Here is a 22,295-nt window from a genome sequence, read left to right on the forward strand (position 1 = left end):
ATTGTCTCTAGATTTGTATTTCCATTTTATTCAAATCAGATCCTCGAGGATGAAATTTGTTATCTCAAGGAGGTAGTTGTGATTGTTTGCAGGGATTCTTCAATGAAGGATTTAAATTCTGTAATAAATCATGAATAATGGAATATAGTTTCAAGATTTGATGATTTTGTGAATGATATTAGTAATGCATTCATGCAAGGCATTAATGTAGGAATACTTAATAATGAAATGGATTTGCAATAGAAGTTTTCATCTATAGTTTGATATGTGACTTTGTTGCCCTTGGATAATGCACTAATATTGCAATTGAAGGGATTCTCAAACAATTTAAAATCCAACATCAGAATATCTTTCTTTGTTTTATGTTCTGTGGGAATGTTTCATCCATCTCATGCTTCAACTTAGTTGAGATGTCAATGTGGATCTAGCCCATCTATAGTAACCTCCTAGTTGTTAAGCCCTGGTGAGATCTATCTGCTTTTGTTGATGCTGTCATATGTGGGTAAATGAATCTGATTCAATGCATCAAAGGGTGTCCCCCCCTGGGTCTAGCAGAACCTGAAGTGTAGGAGGATCATTAGGATCCTATGTTATGTTGTCCAAGCCCTGAAGTGTTTCATTGATTGAGATTGGCTATCTCATAGATTGATTTGCAGGTGATCTTGGGTTAATCACTTTTGGTGAACAACAGGGTCTAGGATTTTGGTTAAGGTGAGTAGATGTTTTGTGAAGTTCCTTGGCCTCTCAATCAGAGAGGACATAATTACTAATTGGAAGATTTTTTTATTTTTATTAAATTTCAACGCATACTTAGAAAGAATCTCGTATGGATTCGCTTGACTTCCCGAGGATTTATGCAAAATTTTGAGGCAAAATTCAAGCTTGTATTATACTATTTTATTTACTCCTAGGGATGACAACCTTGTTGCACTCCTAGTAGAGGAGTGTAGTTTTTAGAGAGTGACTCAGGACCCAAATGGTACCAATGAGTCTAAGTCTCTGGCCAGAGAACTTCCTATCCCAAATTGGATAGATGCCTTCCCCATTTGGGTAGATTCCTATCTTGAATTGGATAAATGAAATATCATGTCCCGTATGGACAAATGTGTAACCTGTATGGTTAGGTGCTCATCTCGGATGGATGAATGCCTATTTTGTTTGGATAGATACCCAAAGTATGTGATTGAATCAAACACAATTAAGAAATAAAAAAAATTACTCATTTTTTTTTGGGTTGAGTAGAGTGGGTTATTACATGTGGTATCAGAGTGAAGGTTCAAGTCTAGGCCTTGAGCTCACTTCAACTTACACAAACTAAAGGATTATCTTGTGAGAATTAGAGATAAAATTATTATATAATAACTGAATGTAAAATGTATTCAAATTAATATCCATGAACATCCAATAATTACCTCTCACTTTTCTCAATCTACCTTTCCCCATCAGGTAATCCCCTTCAAATTTTTTAATGGAGTTGGGATCCTAAATGAGATATACATGGATCTTTGCTGCAAACTTAGGAAGATATTCAATAATGTACACCATAGTCTTGTATACCATATATCCCTACACCATAGAACCCTCAGGATGTTCTCTTTATTGAACCAAAGCCTTCAAAAATTTCAAGTTCCTCTCAACCATCCACATTGACCTGGTGTGTATAGGTCCACACAATTCAATCTCCTCAACTTGGTGTGCGAGGTACTGTTCTTGTGCATTAAAAATTATCGAAGGTAGACACTTTTGCATTTCACACATTAGATGAGGAATTTTTGTCTTCCAATATTTAATATCTTCTTTATGGATTTCTACAGATGACAACCATAACAAAATAATATACAATATATTACATAACATGTAAAACAAATGGAAAATATAATATCTATACAACAAATTTAACAAACAACACTACTTAACTCATGTATTTTCCAAGATCATATATAACTTTCTTGAAATTATTATTGAAGTGGTATGAGAGATATAGAGGTATAATTTACTGCAACAATTATAAAATGATCTTTTGATTGTTTTTCAAAAACTAGTACTAACATAATACAATGAAAAGTAAATGAGGTGTACAAATATATATAAAATATACAAGAACATGAATTACCTTAATGAAGGTATGCCAATCATGCATTTTCATCCCTAGCCCAAATTCACTTTTCTCTATGAAATTCACTAAGTGGGAAATCGAATTTTTCATATGACCTCTTTTATAACATTGTTTTGTTGTTTCATTAATAACAAAGGAAGGGCACTTATATTAATTTGGTCTCCAGTGCTATTTAATTGAATGACATTTTACATTGCCTAATTGGATTCCTGAATGTCACTATAAATTTTGACAAATTTTTCTTTGTCGTGCCTTCCATCCAATATTTTTCATAGCATCTCTATTATATTCTTTCCAATATGTATAGTATCAAACAAATGCACAATTTGTAGCTTCTCATAGTAGGGCAACCTACTAAATTGTTTGGGATAAATTTTTAGTCCCTTTGGAAGGTGGTAATTAATTCCTTGACGACCTTAATGAAGCATAAAAGTTTAAAAAGTTTTTGATTAAGTGAAAAATAGGTTTTGAAGGGGCCCTAAAACCCTTTTATAGAGAGATAATCAACAGATGTGACATTAAGGACCAACTAGATAGAGAAAAACACAAAAAAGAGATAGCTGGCTAAGACAAAAAACTAGTAAGAAGCCATAAGAGGCAAAGGGACAACATAGAAACAACTAAGGGACAACCACGAGAAATGGACCCTAAGAAAGGTTTATGATAAGCTCTGTCACTTCTTTCTCCAGCTAGACCATACTGGCAACAGTGCTCTTCAATTCCTCCAACTCCTTGGCATTCTAGGTCATCTTCCTAGTACTTGCTCAATTTATTTTTCCGTGACTAGTAGTCCCCCCTTCAAGAGTCAAAATTTAATCCTCAATAGTATCAATTGTGTTTTTTTCCTTATGGAATTGTTCCAATTTTCTGATCATCACGTTGAAGGTGTTGGCAGAGGGTTTCATAATTTTTTGGCTTTGTTCTCCAATTTTCTTCAGGGTGTTCTCATGATTGAGTAACTGCTTCTCTAGATCATTGAATATAACCTCCACAACCTTAAATTGGTAGCCATACACTCCAGTGATAGCCTCTACATTGTTAATGGCTTTTGTTAATTTATTCAGGTAGTTAGGCAGGGTACTAAGCTTACTTGTTCGAACAGCATCTAAGGTATCCACTTTCTTGGATGAATCCTCTTGCTTGTTCTTCAAACTATCCATCTCCGAATAGACCTAATAAATCGCCTTATAGAACTTAATCAACCCACTCTTCACAATAATCATCATGGTAATAGGGTAGTTTTTGCTATCAATGTAGAACTCAGGAGTAGTATTATCTAGGGTCTCCATATTAGCTCCAGTAGTTTTATCATTGCGAGGCAGAGTATCACCTTCCTTCACCGTCTTCCCATCTTCTTCAACATCATCTATCCTTTAATTAGGGTCCAGAGGATTGGGTTGGACATTTAAAGAATCATTCCCTTTATCTGGGCTAATATCAGTGATGACAGGGCTTTACTTATTTTTCTTCTTAGGTGGTGGGGTAACATAATCACTATCATTCTCCATTCCCTCATCATCCTCTTCATCATATTTAAGCCAGTTGTCCTCCTCCTAAACCTTACTCCTTTTTCCTTTAATCCATTTTCCTACTTTCTTTTTTCTGGACCCAGAAGCCATATCTTTGTCATTGCTCTTTCTAAAACCTTTAGAAAAGGTAATCCTCTCACCATCATCTTCCCACTCAGTATCAAACCCCTCATCTTTACTGTCTTCTAAGTTCTTAGAATCATCATCTGAATTTGAAACCTCATTGATATAATGTTGCATAGAGGAGGCCTTGACATGGTTGTATAAAACCAACATTAACCCTTCATGCATGGGAGGGTTACTATTTGGATTAGCCCTAAAATCCTTAGTGCTAGTGTTAAGGGAGATAAACGGATAGAAGGGTATAGACACCCGATATTTATGGAAAAAGGATTCAAAAGGACAAAGTGATAGCCATAGAGACAAGAGTAACATATTGCATGACAACAAACAAAACCCATCTCCATACCTTCTTTATCACCTTCGGCAAGTAATAGCTCTTGCTGGATTTAACTAGCTTGGTTTTATCATACTCCTCCTTCTAGAAACTCTTGATAGTAGCCTCAATAATCTTTATGTCTATGTAAAAATTTCTGCCTCTCATCAACATGCCAATGACTTCCACAATCATCCCTTTGTTAATTTCAACCTTTCTTCCTCCTATGGTAATTTTTCCATCTTTCCAATTCTTCTTGAAAATTATGATAATGGTAGGGTTTTTCCCAACCATTATCTCCATATACCCTATCATCTTGGCCATTTCAAGAGTATCCCATGCCTTCATCTTATCTTTCCATTCATCACAAGAGAGCGGCTCAATTCTTTTCCTATTACCTCCCATGCCGTTAGTGGCCAGATTATTCACTTCCTTTATAATGCAGCATAGGGAAACAATAGAGATGAAAGTGCAGAGCAGGAAGGTCTTCAAAATAGAAATGGGCACCCACAAAGCATGCAGAGTCTTGTCTGCATTAAATGCAACCTCAATCTTCGAACACCACTCTTTCCAATGTTGCATAGAGGAGGCCTTGACATGGTTGTATAAAACCAACATTAACCCTTCATGCATGGGAGGGTTACTATTTGGATTAGCCCTAAAATCCTTAGTGCTAGTGTTAAGGGAGATAAACGGATAGAAGGGTATAGACACCCGATATTTATGGAAAAAGGATTCAAAAGGACAAAGTGATAGCCATAGAGACAAGAGTAACATATTGCATGACAACAAACAAAACCCATCTCCATACCTTCTTTATCACCTTCGGCAAGTAATAGCTCTTGCTGGATTTAACCAGCTTGGTTTTATCATACTCCTCCTTCTAGAAACTCTTGATAGTAGCCTCAATAATCTTTATGTCTATGTAAAAATTTCTGCCTCTCATCAACATGCCAATGACTTCCACAATCATCCCTTTGTTAATTTCAACCTTTCTTCCTCCTATGGTAATTTTTCCATCTTTCCAATTCTTCTTGAAAATTATGATAATGGTAGGGTTTTTCCCAACCATTATCTCCATATACCCTATCATCTTGGCCATTTCAAGAGTATCCCATGCCTTCATCTTATCTTTCCATTCATCACAAGAGAGCGGCTCAATTCTTTTCCTATTACCTCCCATGCCGTTAGTGGCCAGATTATTCACTTCCTTTATAATGCAGCATAGGGAAACAATAGAGATGAAAGTGCAGAGCAGGAAGGTCTTCAAAATAGAAATGGGCACCCACAAAGCATGCAGAGTCTTGTCTGCATTAAATGCAACCTCAATCTTCGAACACCACTCTTTCCAATTCATTATATCATTTTTCATTGATAAGTATGTTGTCATTATTCCTTACCACTCCCTCATAGCCATACACTCTATCATAAATGAGAAAGGAAGGAGCCTCATGAGGATGATCCATCTCACCTCTCCAGCTTATCATGTGATCAGCATGGACAACCATGTTGGCCGCCTAGTCAACCATAGTGTTGGTTTCTTTATAATTGTGAGATACAACATAATTCTTGAAAGACTTAAATATCTCCTTATCTTGGGATATGATAATTTTTTATGTTCCATGATGTGAAGGATAAAAGATGCAAATAGTCTTGGAGTAGTTCCTAATCACCTAGATGTCTTGGTTGCTCACATCAACCCTCTAACTCCTCAAGCCCATCCAATGGCACTTGGTAGGGGTTTTTCTAGTTATAACTTCAAGACCTAATTCACTTTGGCTTTCTTCCAAGGTATAGCCACTTATCTTTATCAACCAACTCTTCCTGTTCAGGACTCCACCTTAATTCCTAACACACTCCTAGGTGCTCTAACAACCTCTACAAAGGATCCCACTTCAAAAACTTATTTCAAGAGTACAACATGAAGTTACACAATGATTTTGGTGTCTTCAACTAGTTTGGTCACCTTCAAACCCATCTCCAAGCCTTCTCAACCTTTGTCTCTACCAGGCTCCAAATAGGACTAATACAATTAGCCCTCCTATGGCAGTTTTCAGGGCTTAGTTTGGAATATTTCCAAACAAGGCCACAAATAAATTATAGATTCGAGTACCCTTTTCAAGGTAACATACAATATTTCAAAATTCCAGATGGTTTCTCTGTACACATGGGGTTTCCAATACTGCCCTATTTTCAAGGGTTCTAGGCCTGTCGGGTGACTCACACATTTGTTCTTGAAAAGGTTCACCAGTCAAAACATCTGCCAAAGCTAATCATGAATTATTCAAGGGAACACATAGGGGTCTCCAACCATGTGTCAACTTGTCTTCTACCAATCCACTCATGCTTTTAAATCGCACATCTTCTATTGTCCTAAACTCACCAACTCCTAGTTGTGAGCCTAGGGTATCATTGTAGAAATACCACAAAGACCTGTAAAACCAAAACACCTACTCTAAAAGTATTTATAGACCCTAACCTATAATTCCACATGATTTCAACTAGTTCCATCAATGGATGCTCAGGTTAGAGCCATTTTTCCCTTAAACCCTACTTTGCAAGGGTTTTACACCTAGTCACAAAGAATGGATTAGATCAGTGCAACCAAACACAAATAGACTTGATAAACTACCTTTCTAGGAAGAGTATTCAACAAACACTCATGCCTTGCAATGAGATTCTTCTGACAAGTCCATACTGGACTGTACAATGCAACAAAACAAAGGAAAACAGTTAAAACAGTATCAAAACAAGATTACTTCTTGCAACAAAAACTTTCTTTTGCATTCCAGATCCTCCAACCCATACAATGAAGTTGTTTTTGGCTTATATGCTCATGATTTAGTTGGTTGAACCAACTTTGCAACACCAATCAACAAAAATGCAACTTTTTGTAAATGTTGCAAAATGTTGCTCAACAACTTTTACATCTTTTCATCCTGAGAATGCAACTTTGCACTCAGGTTCATTCCAGGGCTCAAAAAGGACCTCAATGCATTCTACAAGACAAAAAATATATATTGCACCCTATTATATATTGACGTTGTTCTAGAGTAGTGCACCTATGACCATCATCAATATTACATCTTCTAGGATATCAGCATCCTAAACACAACAAAAGCTTGGACAACTCAACCATGACTTCCTGGAGTCCCAAATGGTTGGTCCATTATTACAACTTTAAAGAGAACACAAAAACTTAGAATAAACTAAAATTGTTTGCTTGGAGTGATGTGTGCCCTGCACCATACACCCTTGGGACAAAGAACTCAAGCCCCTTGAGTTAACAGGTCACTAATTTCCACTCCATGTTGAAGTATATATGATTCTGACATCCACATAGCATCTAATTTAGGTAACCCCTCCCACTTTACAAGATAATGCTTCTAAACTTCTTTCCTTGTCTTCTTTATCACCTTGGTATCCAAGATACTTTCCAACTTGACTGGCTGGCTTGGTGGCAAATCTCTCACCCAATCTTCAGTAGCCTGTGATGAAATGTCCAACTGGTGTATTTTTTATTATCCCTTGTATGGATAGAGATCACATACATTGAAGATAGGAGAAATACCCAAGGTGGGAGGGAGTTCAACTTCATATGCATTTTGTCCTTATTTTTGCACCACCTTGAGAGGTGCAATATTCTTCATCAATAGCTTAGTAGGCTACCCTTTTGGAAGTCTCTCCTTCCTTAGGTATGCTAGGATCAAATCTCCAATCTTGAATTCCACATTCCTTCTTGTTTTATCAGCATTCACCTTATATTGCTCGAACTTTTGTTGTAAGGTCTGCCTTACCTTATCATACACATCTGTGATACCTTCTACAAAATTCTCACCTTGTGCACTCTTACGTGCCATAGAACTGAGATCTTTGAGCTCTAGCATGCCCCTAGGATGAAATCCATACACTATCTCAAAGGGACTTTTATTTGTGCTTTGATTAACTGAGTCATTGTATGTATATTCTGCCTGGTCGAGAACCAAATCCCAAGTCTACCCATGTTGTTTGGTGAGACATCTCAGTAGATTACCCAAGGATCTATTGACTATGACCATCTGATTGAGGATGGTAGGTGTTGACTAAATTTTACTTTAGGAAACAAACAACCTTATGGGAAATTGAGTGATGGGGGACCTACTATGCGAGATTCACTGAATAACCTCTGGATTGAGAAGAAGACTCTTCCTTGAGGGGTGGGGAAAGGGAAAGTAAAGAAACTTAAAATAAAATGATCTATGCTATTGAGGTGATGTGCCAGAACATCTCATAAAAGAAGATAGCATATAAAACCAGGAAACACATGGTTTTAAAGCCCATCCAACAATCTACATGCCGGAACATGACAAAAATTAAGATAAAATTAAGATTCTTCTGAAAAACATAAAGAAACATATATCATGCATCCACTAGATAACAAGTGCAGAACATAGTTTAATCGGTAGAGTATTAGATAGATATTTCTGAAGTCATCCTGCATATAGGAAAACACACAAAATCCTATTTAAGCATCCAAAAAGAGGTAATCACGAAGAAGCAGGCACAATCTTGATTTACCTTCCTCTTGAGAAAACTATAACAGTTCCAATTCTAAGATCCTTAATTGTTTTTCTTAAAACATTTGAACCCCTACAATAGGGAAAAAAAAAGCATAAATACAGCCCGCGGCTCTTCTAACAACTCCAAAATACACCAAACATGCATAACAGCCCTTGAATGGAAAAATCAAGCCATGTCACCCCACAAGGTCACACCCAGTAGAATGGTCCCAAGGTTTTGGTTCTTGCCTGCTGTGATTTTCTTCATACTTGCCCAAATGGAAAAGATTTTGCTAACTACAGACAAAAACAGGGTAGGCAGGGAGGCCTCTTCTGAAAAACCTCTTCAAATAGAAATGAATCCACCCTCTTTCAGGTTCCAGGTATCCCTTTCCTGCTTGAGCTACAAGGTGGGCCCCGAAAAAAGGCCCAATCAGCAAAACTTCTCCATTTGTTGTCATCGCGCTACTTCACTCCTATAATACAAAACATGAACCGCTGGGGGCAACATCGAGTGGACAACTATCCTACACACCACACACTTCTATAAAATTGAGAGGGAAAAGAAGATACTCTGACTACAAACCTACCTTGGGTATTTTAATGTGAACATTTCTTGGTGACTAACAGGTGAAATTCTGCTTATAGAATACAGGAACCCAAAATTGTTGGTTCAGAGACCAGACTTCATGTTAAAACAGGATGGAGGTTGGAGACCTGCTACAATAACAACCAATCTTCCTCAGAAACCAACACTTATGCATCCAGGTTCCAATAGTGTTGATCCAAGAAGATGACCTCACCAAATGAAAAGCCTATGGGTTCATCATGGATCAACTTTAAAAGAGCGTAGAGCTGGGAAAGGGGATGCAGAAGATGCTCTACATCCTCAGCTAAGGTAGGGTCACTCAAGTTCTAGATGAAAGGCTTATCTTGCTAAAGGTGTTCAACTTGATTTGACAACTGCTCAACACCTAATACAGAACCATCAACAGAGAAAGGGGAAGGCAATCCCAATGAAACAAACCTTTCTATACACTGCCTGATTTCTAGGACAAAGATTTGTAATGGCTCTAGTGTGGCTGAAACTTGCATGACCATTCTGTGGTGATTGATGAAAACATTCATCCTTTTGATCAGCTATTTGCTATCAACAATACCCTTCTCTCTCAGTTCATCATCTTGAGTTGCATACAACATTTGGATCAAAACCTGAGCCACAAGGATCTTGGGGGCCAAAATAGCCATCAAGATATTTACTTGAATGAATCAAAACCTGAGCCACAAAGATTGTGCTTCTTGAATGAATCTTAGCCATCGAGATATTTGGATCAAAATAGCCATTGAGATATTTGGATCAAAACTTGAGCCATAGGGATTGTGCTTCTTGACTGAATCTCAACACATATTAAAGCGAGGGGCCATATTGTTTAATTTTCTTCCAATGTGAAACATACAATTCTGCTAGAATTGCCAAAAAGTCCTGAGCCACTTGCACCAGGGGCAGAATGCTCAGGATTTGCAAGACTTCATCACCTTTCACCATCACTTCTTGTTTGATAATCATCTAATTCTCTAGGGTGAGGATTTTGGCCTTTCCATCTTGCACTATCTGCTGAAGTTGTGATGTTCGATCTTGTTCATGTTGCAAGAGAGCCTCCACCTCTAGAAGGCACTTCTCAGATTGCCTGATGCTTTCCTCTTTTTCTTTCGGCTCTGCCTCAAAGCTCATCTTTTCCTCTAACAAAAACACTTGAGTCTCACTTGGCTGCTGAGTGTAATCTTCCTTCAAGTGAACCTCTTCATGTAGTTGTACTTGCATGTGAGTAGCATCTCTAGAAGCCGCCTTTAACTGCTGAATCTCTGAGTCCATCTCTTGCAGCTCCTTCAAAGCCACATTTCTCATTGCCTCCTAGCCTTTGAACTAAGAGCTTAAATTATTAAAGGCTAACTACAACTTCCCTTTTTCTCAATTATCCTAAGCTAGCAGACTTTGCAGGCGATTGATTTCTGAGCTCTGGGCCTTATCTTCTTTTCTCTGCTGGGTCAAGGATTCTCGAAGATTGGCATTTTCTACTTGGATCTTTTCCAGACAGTAGCTCTTTTTGATGAAATCCAAAGATACAAATTTTGAGGTTTCCTCCATCATTTCTACCTTGTCTGAGGTTGTCGAACTTTGATGGCTAACACCGATAGCATGTATCATGTAGTCATTTGGTTTCATTTAAGACTCTGGCTTGTCAACCTTGGGGAAAAGATTTGCAAAGAAAAGGCATTCTTTCTCCTCACTGAAATGTGTCTAAAGATGAGGATGAGCTGAATGGGTGCCTTCCTTTTCTTTTTATTTTTCCATCTTACCAAGGCGAGTAGTCTTGGAATAAGTGACTTGTTGCTAGAAATCATTTGGGTTGTCAATAACTTGACCTGCAAAAGCTGGACCAGGGGGCACCGCGAAGGGAAACTGTGAAATAGGACCAGCGAAAGTAGTCTGGATGGGATGAACCAGGGTAGATGGGGAAAATAAGGGGATGAAGGGGGGAGGTACTGATGGAAAAGGCCTTGTGGATGCTATTCCCATAACCGGAGAAGGGGACTCTCCAAAACCTAGCCTATGTGACACAGAGGTTGCTTCAAAAATTTGCGTGGGAAAAGCTGTGGGGATAAAAGAAGAGGCCAGGAAAGGAATGGAGGCCTGCAGGAATACATTCTGGGGGTCAATTATTGTTCCAATAGGGGCCAAGGTGAGAGCAGTAGGAACTGGGGCTTGCATTGTCGAAATGGAGATACCAGATGAAACGAACTAAGCAGGAGACAAGGAAAATGGAGGACGTACCTAAGTTGTGGAAGGCACTGACCATTGAAGGTTTGGGGTCATCTCTGGGATTTGAGAAGGTGGACTCCTCTTTACTACACTAGAATGTTGCTTTTTATTTTGAGGGGAGTCACATGACTGCTTCTTGGATTGCCTTTTACTCATCTGGGAAAGCGGTCTGCGAGCTGAACTATCTAAAGGAAGGAGAATCTAAGGCTTGGGATCTTGCCCTTCAACATTTATAACTTCTACCCTTGGTCATGAGACCACCTTGGAGGATGAGTCCCCATGTGAGGAGTTGTCACCTATCTCATCATCAAATTTATTTAACTAACACCATTCATGCTCAAACCGGTCATCCCAACGGGTATTTCCAATATTGGCTCTAGGCTGGCTAAACCTCTTGTCGATAGACCCAAAAGTCCTCCCTCTTTTTCTTAGGCTAGGCTAAAGTTTTCATACTTTCCATCATCACTTGGGGAATAGGATTTGTGAGATTGAATCTTTGCAGGGGTGCATAAAAAATCAACCATGGGGGTTGACTTAAAATAGGAATCATCAGGGCCACATACACTCTTGGGTCATCAACCCGGGGGTTTGTACGCTCTTCCCATGAGTTCTGAGGTTCATGCATTACAACATTCTTTTTCTTGCAGAGGCAACTATTAGGGTCATAACTCTAGGAGTCATCAATAACTACCAGACCAAGTTGTACCATCTTAGACATCAATACCTCCTTCACAATGTTCCTTCGTACTAGCTTGATTGGGCCAATAGCCTTGTGGTCTTCAGTGATGGAGTTATCATGCTTTCCTAATCCAATATCCCTTTCGATTCTCACTAACTACCACATTATTTTGAGAGCCAGGGTTCACTCGGTAACATAGGTAGGTAGATGGAAAGGCTCCTTGGAGAAACCATGCACTTGAATGAAGGAAAAGTCTTGACCTATGAACCAGTTGTAAGGGGGATGCTCATTCTACATATAGTTCATCTAAACCTAGGAGAAGTGGGCTAATGGTTCATTAGGGATTGAATCGAGATCATTGAGTGCGGGAGTCAAAAATAAGTCTACAAAATGATATGCATCATAAGAAGCTAGCAAGAGGGGTGTCTAGGAAGACACCGACATTCTATTTCCTGACTCGTCACAAATAGCCAAACGCATGAATTGGTGGAAGAAAGCCTCATTTTGGTGTAGTAGCAGATGGACTAGAATAGAAGAAAACCTGAAGTGCCACAACTATTGGAATTTTGATAATTGTTGAAATATGGCCCTGGCCATGTTGATTGAGAAGTCAAAATGGAATGTCTCCCTTTGTTTCCTGCACTTAAAGAGAAATACCATCATTGTGGCTGTAATATCCCGGTCATTATCATAACCGCAAATCCAAGAAAGGGTAGATGAAATTTCCTTGAGGTCTTCCTACCTCGGGTCACTATATGACAGGGGAAATTTTAGGAATTCCAAAAGACAGACTCTAATTGAGTTTGATTTGATAGAAAGTTAGTGCATGTCTCCTAGTGCCTCAAAATTCCTCCATTGAACTTTCTGAGAAAACCTTTGTCCCTTCAAAAATAGGGCAACACATCATGTCTCTAACAGCCTTTGGAAATATCACCACCTTCAAGAGGGAGCCATTGATAGAGTAGGTGATGGGGTAGAAAACATTAGCACAGGCTGCTATGAGCTCAGGGAAATGTGGGACCATGGGAACCACGAATTGGGGGGCACCACTATTCCATAAATGAACTGCCATGGATTGAAGTTTTGTTCTATGATTGAGCATTCTACTGCATGCAGCCTCTTTGAGGCTTTTAGGTTGTTTATGAACTTTGGGCTTGAAAATATTCTCCAAAGAGTCCAGAACAGCTGACGCATTTTGAGTGATTGTTTTGGTCTTGATCTTCATTCTCTGATACTCAACCTTTGGGGGAATGGCATGCAAAGAATATGAGAGTTCTTCGAAGACGTCCACATAGAAAACTCCATGGGTGGAGCCTGAAGGTGCTGCTTCAGCCTCCATTGTAGGCTGTGACTTTCCTCTTGTCAAACCTTTCAACAATTTGAGGGAAAAGACACTTAGGCTATGAAAAGATGATGAAATAAAAAAGAGGGCGTAACTTCACTCTTAAAAGCCTTGTGCACCTAGATTTTTGCGAATGTGAATGTTTAATGGCAAGCGCCCACTTATATGCCTGTCAACTCATTTTGCAGCTACAATAAACTCTTGAGGAGGACAAGCACCGCCATTTCACTTCCCAATATTGCCTTTAGTTAATCTGCTATTGCTCAAGACTACTTTGAGGGAAAAATCATGTCTAGACAAATGTTTTCTTTAGTCGAGAGAATCAGCAGGAAGTGAAGATTATGCAAGTTGAGATAGTCCTGCGGAGGTTGAGATTTAAATCGCGATGAACTTGTACATATGTGTGGCATCCACTTGTATAGACTCCTTCTTCGAGGTACCTGGCAAGATATTACCAACTCTGAATCCAGGCTCATTCACTTGATATAAATTAATGGAAACATGATAGGAGCATTGGAGTTTGGGAAGGTTGGTGCCTCAGACATTCGTCATCTCTAGCTGTGATTTTTCTATAAATATGTCTTTTTAGACATTCCTTATGTACAATGTAAGTTTCAACGATGGAGTTCCTATAGCCATGGATACTCCAGTTAGGCTTGTGAACAGCAAAGCATAGGTCACTTTCTTAGGGAATATCTCTGATCAAAGGTTGCAGTTAATGACATGGAGGAAGAATCCTCTGATGATTTTTTCCATTAAGTGGGTGCTAGGGGAGGACTTTATTGATAATGTAGACTGATACCGAGTGAATATAGACATCTTCTTGCACTTTATAGCTTCACTACTAGATTGTGGTCAACCAACGCTGCTAGCCTCACAGCTGACCATGGCTCTCCTTTCACCAGACTACTTGGGTAGGCTGGAGGATGTGATTGCATATCATGTTCCTTTCTGATGGCTCCCACTACCATTTGACTTGGAGAGGTTTGTCACTCATAATGAGGAAGTAGCTTGGCACCCGCTCATTGGTGGGTTGAAAACAATGACATTGTATTCCCACTGGTATCATGTCGAGCTTGCTGTAGAATTCCTTCTATGTGTTAATCTGATAGTCTCCATCCTTGATGATACCAAATGGTATACTAAATTCAGTGACTATATCTTCCCTCAGGTTCTGACACCACATGAACTGCCAAACCTAGTTGTTGTTTTTCTTCCTAGGGAGTCTAGAAGCGATTCTGACCCTTAATGGTCAGAAGGAGAGGACTCTTCTAATGATGGCAAGGACTTAGACCTCTTCATGGATGAAGACTGGGATGCAGAAGGTTAATGAACCATTGATGGTCCGCTACGACATGACTTTTTTTTCATCGCTTCATAAAAAGGGGGGCCAAGAGCCTACCCTCTAATTATAATAGAAATACAATAATGTAATATAATGAAATTTCCTTTTCTTTACTTAACCCTGGCATTCTTTTTCCAATTTTTTCACTTTGACACTAGCATGAGGAATAAATGAAATAAATTAATCACTCAAAAGAACTATTCATAATATATACAATATATACACTAAACAACAAGAGAATTCTTAGTGAAATGGTTTGAGGTGGAAACCATTAATCAGAATCCAAAGGGGGTTCCATTCATCTCTTTGAGTTCAAATGCGTTGAAACCTTTGTAATTTAGAATGCAGAAAGGCCCTCCCATAGGCAATCGAACTTGGCATGCTGGCCAAGCTTCACCACCCTTTCATTGTATTTCAGCACAAGCTCCCAGGGCTGAAAACCAGATTGGAGCTCTTTTTGTTGTGAAACCACCTTTTGATGGTTTCCTGTCTATCTTGGAGAGCCGCAAAGGCTATCTCCCTTGCCTCTTCTAGATCCATAATTTTCGCTAATCTTACGGCCATAAGGCCATTCCCCGCCACCTCCATGGACTGCAGTAGCTGCAGGGCTAGGATCTCTAAAGATGTGGAGAAAAGTGCATCTTTTCCATATACTAGCTTATACGGGGAGTTTTTTAAGATTTGTTTAGGTGTTATGCGGTCTGCCCATAATGCACTTCTCAAATGATGATGCCACTCCCTTTTATATTCAAAACCTATCCTTTTAATCAGTCTGATCAAGTTCTTGTTAGTGGACTCAGCAAGTCCATTCCCTTGAGGATAGTAATTAGAAGATGTTTTAAGATACATACCTCTGTCAAGGGCGAATTGGGTGATTTTTAAGCCATTGAATGCGAGTGCATTGTCCGATATGATGGTTTTGGGATAACCGTGTCTATATGCTAGGTCTTCTAGGAAAGCCAGCACTTTACTTTCTAATGAATTCTTCCAAGGAATGGCTTCGAACCATCAGGTGAAATAATTGGTGGCGATCAAGATCCACTTGTGTCTGACCGAACTGGGGGGTTGATCATTCCGATGAAGTCGAGACCTCACTAGGCGAAAGGCTCTTCTACTAACACAGGCCTGAGGGGCATTGCAACTCTTTTACTCTTCCTAGTATAATACTGGCACTCTTTGCATTATTTTACCAAGTTGTGCATGTCCTTGAACATAGAAGGCCAAAAATATTCGGCTTGGGTAATTTTAATAGCAATTGTAGATGCAGAGAAATTGCGTCCCGAGGAGTCGTAGTGGAATTCATGTAGGATTTTATCCACTTGGCTCTGACTTACACAGTGGAGTAGGATCCCATCAAAATTTCTCTTGAAGAGTACTTCATCTATAAAATGGAAGACGTTGTTTTGGAGACTGTAAAACCTTCTCTTTTCAGGAGGGAGATCCTCAGGAAAAATCCCAGTCTTCATGAATTGCTTCCTGGTCTTGATTAAGCAAGCTTGTGGATCCTTGGATGAAAACATAACAGCCTCCTCCATAGTCATTTCATCTCCACGGGGTTCGCATCCCTGAACTATATATTCGCAAAGGCCCCTCCCATGAACAAGTTTTGTTGGCTTGACGTTGACATCATATTCCAGGATCTTGGTGATCCAATTTGCCCTTTTTTTAGTGATGTCACCCTCCATAATGTACTATCGCACCACGGGATGAGCTACATACACCGTAGTCTTATTACAGGCGATGAAATGCCTAAACTTCTTCAGTCCTTTTATTTTGGTTAAAACATGTTTTTCAACAAAGATGTATTTGGCCTCATATTCTTTGAGGGTTTTTGAATGGAAAGCTACGGGATGTTCACCACTTTTTTTGGCATCTTTCTAGGTTAGGACCATGGTGATGCTATACTGACTAGAGAAAACATACATTATGAAGTCTTTTGACATATCTGGGTTGGACAACATAGGGGCCGAAAAGATAGCATCTTTGATTTTATCAAAGGCCTTTTTGGCTTCAGGGGTCCATTTGAAATGTAAATCCTTTTTTAGCATTAGGGTGATGGGTCTTATAATTCCAGCAAAGTCCAAAATGAAATAACTAACAAAGTTGACTTTGCCTAAAGAAGACTAAACTCCCTTTTTATTGACTAGAAGGGGAAGGTCTTTTATGGCTTTGACTCTGTCTGGGTCAATGGAAACACCTTCTTTTGATACTATATGCCCAAGTAACTTGCCTTGAGGGACACCAAAGATACACTTCTTTGGGTTCAGGGAAATCCTGAATTCTAGACATTTTTGGAACACTAGCTCGAGATGATCAAAATGATCCTCTCGGTGTCTGGAAAATACACTCAAGTCATCTAAGTATATCAAAATGATCCTGTTAATGAGTTATTTGAAAGGCAAATCCATGGCCCTTTGAAAAGTTTCTTGAGCATTTGACAACCCGAAAGGCATCTTCTGGTATGTGAATGCTCCCCATTTGGTGGTGAACATTGTCTTATGCTAGTCTTTTGGTTTTACTAGTACCTAGTTGTACCCTGAGAAACCGTCAGGTATCGAAAGCATTTCCAACCCCACCACTGTGCTCAGTAATTGCTCCATTGATGGCAAAGGGTAGTGGTCTTTGAGAGATGCATGATTTAGATCTTGAAAGTCTACATAGAGCTGGATATCTCCATTCTTTTTCCTTACGGGCACTAGATTCAATACCCATGTGCTATGCTTTATGGGGTAAATAATCCATGATTCGATCAGCTTCTTCTACTCCTGAGTCATGAGAGACTCTATTTTTGGGTTGACTGGCCTTTGCTTCTATCAGACCGATGTAGCTCCATCCACAAGCTCAATGGTATGCTGGATGATGCTAGGATCGTATCCCTTTAAATCATCGTAAGACCAAGCTAGGACACCTTCATATCCATCACAATATTGGGCCAATCTCTTTCGGTCTTCAGGGGAAACTCTTTCTCCTACCTTAAGAACTCTCCCACTTCCTACTAACATTTGACATAATCTCCTTTGCTGGTCATGAGCTTCCTCTTGTCATTCTTAGTGTCATCATAGTCAAACAGGTTCTCCAGGGTGATCAAGCTATTTGGAAGCTTGTTGGATTTTAGCTGGATGATCTGATCTACATAGGCTTCTTTCACCTTGGGTTGTAGCTAATCTGCAAATCCTCCTGAGTTTTAGATGAATAAAGCGATCTTCTCATCACTCTCAAAAACTTGCTAGTGAGTATCATTATCAGGAATAGCCAGATGGACAACTACACAGACTACTTGGGAACCGGTGAGTAAGTCAATGGCAGGGTCAAAATGTGATCTGATCATGAGCACTTGGTCAACAACAACATTTATTTTCCGATGGATGCTTACAATATTGAAAGCATCAAAACTCTCTATTAGATCCCACATTCTAGCATGGTAGGATCTCATACGAATTTTCTTGGCACTAGATATTCCCCGAACTTGATGGACAACCAGCTCAGAGTCACCGAGGAACTTCAATTTTTTAATGCCCATCCTTTCCTCCAATCTTAGGTCTTGGATAAGTTCCTCATATTTTGCTTCATTGTTAGAATATGTGAATTGTAACTGGAAAAGTGTTAAGATTTGTTCACCTGAGGGAGGTGTGAGACAAATTCTGGCTCTGGAGCCCATCCTGCATTTTGCACCATCAAAGTGCAGGGTCCACAATGCTGAAGATAACTACTCTTCATAAAATGGTTCTTTAGTAAGCTTCGAGATGATCTGGTTTTCATGAAAAATATAATAGGTACCTAGGCCAGTGGCATGGTAGTTAGAAAAGGGATCAGAATCTATGAATTCATTCAAGAAAACTTCCTGCTTGAGTGGGATTTCTGCAGTCACTCCCTCATCTTCTAAGAGCTCTACCATTTTTCTTTCCTTTCTTGATATAGAAGTGTGGGTAGTCTCGAAATTAATCATAGCCTGGTTAGTTACATGCTCAGCGTGGAGGGGTTCTTTTAGCTTAGTGTCATGTTGGGTGCGGAGGATGAGGTGGGACCAATCTAAGGACAGATAGCCTCCTATTTTAGCAGTGAAGTCTTGGGAAACACAGAGCCTAAAAATAGGAGGGATGTTGATAACCACCACTTCTTAGGACATCGTAATGCTAGGACATGCGAATAAGGTCAAAGGAAGGCTTTTAAAAAGACCTATGGTTTGGACTTTGTTCCCGTCAAGCTACATAATCCCCCTGTTCAAAGGTTCATACTTGATGTTCAACACCTCCATGATTTGCTTAGGCATGACAGTGGTGCTAGCTTTGGAATCTATCATGGAATTATGTAATAGTTTATCCCCAACTATAAGGGTAATGTAAAATGGGTTTGGTTTGGGCTTACCTTGTAGTTGAAGCTTAGGAGGCGGGCCCTGATTAGTTAGCACAACCAAAGAGTGTGACTTGTTTGCTGTGGGTTGGAAACCCATTTCATTGATCTATGGAGATTTAGGAGCACTTCCGCTACCATATTTTTCATCATTAGACTGGGCCTCTTTTAGCCGGTTCTTTTTCTTAGGACTACTCAGAAAGTCCCACAGAGAAACATGAGTTAGAGCTTTCTTTAGTTGTTCCACCACATCTACTATTTGGGGAGTTAGAATCTTCGGCTCCTTTGGCTTATAGGGGACAAACTCTTATATTGGATAGGCAGAACTAATGATTGGTAGCTTAGGAGACTTTTGTATGGGTTTTCCTTTAAAAATGTTGGCATTCTCCCTGGTGAAATGCCTTTTAGAGAAGAGGTTATACTTTGATAGCACCAAGGGGGCTCCATCTTTTGAAGTGGGTGTGTTGTTGGAGAGAACAACATCCTCATCCTCCATCCATGAGAAAAGTGCATGATCTAGGGCGATCTTTGCTTCTTGCTGCAATGCCATTCCTTGCATTTGAGCGACAAAAGCCACATTATCCATACTCGGAGATGTATACACAAATTCGTCTGACATCACACCTAGACTTCTTTGCTCTGCAACCTTCTGTTGCAAGTTACCTCTTGGGTAATTTCTTGGGGCATGAGCATTATTACACGAAAAGCACCAAGAATTGGTATCATCTGCCAGGTTATTTTGACCCACGATCAACTCTTTACCTGTGGTTGGATAGACAATTTGCAATGGATTCGGGACTAGAACTATTTGGCCATTTAGCTAGGAAGGTTTGTTAGTATGGTGATTTGTATGCTTGTTATGTTGGTATGGAGGTCGATTCCCTTGGAAAATTTGCTGGAAAGGAGGCTTGGCAGGAGATACCTAGGCTCTCTTTAGATTGACAATCTCATTGGAGAAGGATCTCAGGAGGTTCTTCGTATCACTAACCTTAGAAACCAAAGAGGATGGTGGGGGAGCGAGATATGAATATATAGACTATGGAGTAGATGTACTGGAAGTGACTTCCTCTAAGATTTGAGGAGATATCTCAGGAAAAACTGGCATGATAGGGTGAGGAGCTAGCTTCCTGATATTGATTAGGTTGTTTTATGCTTGGACCACTATGTTGAATGCTTGTGGGAGCTTGTTGCCTCCCAATGACTGGATCTTCATCGATATGTCAGATTTGAAAGCTTTTAAGTAGAATACGAAAGCCATATCTATCGAGGGGTGAGCAGACAAAGGTATCCTCTGCCAGGTCCACTGAAACCTTAGATTGAAATCAGTTAATGCTTCCTGAGGGGCCCTCTTTATTGTGATCAATTGATGCATCAAAGATGATCTGTCTGCCTTATCAAAGAATCTCTAGAAAAAATGATCTCCTAGCTGATCCCAATCTCCTATAGTGTTAGGGCCCAACGACCTGAACCAATACAAATCTCTTACTTTGAAAGAAGCTATGAGTAGTCTTGAGGCCACGCTCTACTTGGTAATCCCATGGATGGTGCAGATAGTGGCTACATGATTACATCTTGTAAATGCTCCCCAGAAGTTTTATGACATTCTCCAATGAACTTGGGAATGGATTTTAGTTTGGTTGTAGGAATAGCTATCTAAACCATGGGTGGAGTTGGGTGAATGAGAGGGCTCCTGTTATCCTAGGTCACAAAATTTCTGGGGGGAATGTGCGTCATTGCTGCACGGATGACTACAGAGAAAAGTGGGAAATCTCTGTGAGGATGGAGATGTGGCTAAATGAATGGTCACCAAAGGTGGCAGGAGAATGTGAGGATTTAAAGTTGTCTGACTCCTGGTGATAGGCCTATGACTCATAAACTAGCTCAGAATTATATTTGAACTTGAGGTCCCATTGGGCGTGCCAGAAAAAGAATTGTTGACTCTAATTTTTACTTCGGCAAACAAACAGCCTTATGGGAAATTGAGTGCTGGGGGGCCTACTATGTGGGATTCACTGAATAACCTCCAGATTGAGAAGCCGACTCTTCCTTGAGGGGGGGAAGGAAAGGGAAAAGAAGGAAACTTAAAATAAAATGATCTATGCTATTGAGGCGATGTGCCAGAACATCTCATAAAAGCATATAAAATATAAAACCAGGAAACACGTGGTTTTAAAGCCCATCCAACAATCTACATGCCCAAACATGAAAAAAATTAAGATACAATTAAGACTCTGAAAAACATAAAGAAACAGATATCATGCATCCACCAGATAACAAGTGCAGAACATAGTTTAATCAGCAAAGTATTAGATAGATATTTCTGAAGTCATCCAGCATACAATGAAATGTACAAAATCCTATTTAAGAATCCAAAAAGAGGTAATCATGAAGGCCATAGCCACAATCTTGATTTACCTTCCTCTTGAGAAAACTATAACAGTTCCAATTCTAAGATCCTTAATTATTTTTCTTAAAAATTTTGAACCCCTACAATAGGGGAAAAATAAGCATAAATAGAGCCCACGGCTCTGCTAACAACTCCAAAATACACCAAACATGCATAACCACCCCTGAACGGAAAAACCAAGCTATATCACCCCGCGAGGTCACACCTAGCAAAACAGTCCCAAAGTTTTGGTTCTTGCCTGCTGCAATTTTCTTCATACCAGCCCAAATGGAAAATATTTTGCTAACTACAGAAGAAAAGGCGGTAGGCAGGGAGGCCTCTTCTAAAAAACCTCTTCAAACAGAAATGCATCCACCCTCTTGTAGGTGCCAGGTGTCCCTTTCTTCCTTGAGCTACAAGGTGGGCTTTGAAAAAATGCCCAGTCAACAAAACTTCTCCATTTGTCATCATCGCGCTACTTCACTCCTTCAATGCAAAACATAGACCACGCAGGGCAGCACCGAGCTGACAACTATCATGCATGCCACACACTATTGGAAAACTGAGAGGGAAAAGAAGATACTCCAGATGCAAACCTACCCTGGGAATTTTAATGTGAATAGTAGGCAGATGAGAAAGACAATTTGGCTCCCAACTTCCTCCAAAGTGTCCTCCAAAAGTGGCTTAGGAACTTCACATCTCTATCACTAACTATATAGATTGGAATGCCATGAATTCTTACTATCTCTTTGA

This window comes from Cryptomeria japonica, chromosome 10 (genome assembly GCF_030272615.1).
Source record: "Cryptomeria japonica chromosome 10, Sugi_1.0, whole genome shotgun sequence".
Taxonomy (NCBI): Eukaryota; Viridiplantae; Streptophyta; class Pinopsida; order Cupressales; family Cupressaceae; genus Cryptomeria; species Cryptomeria japonica.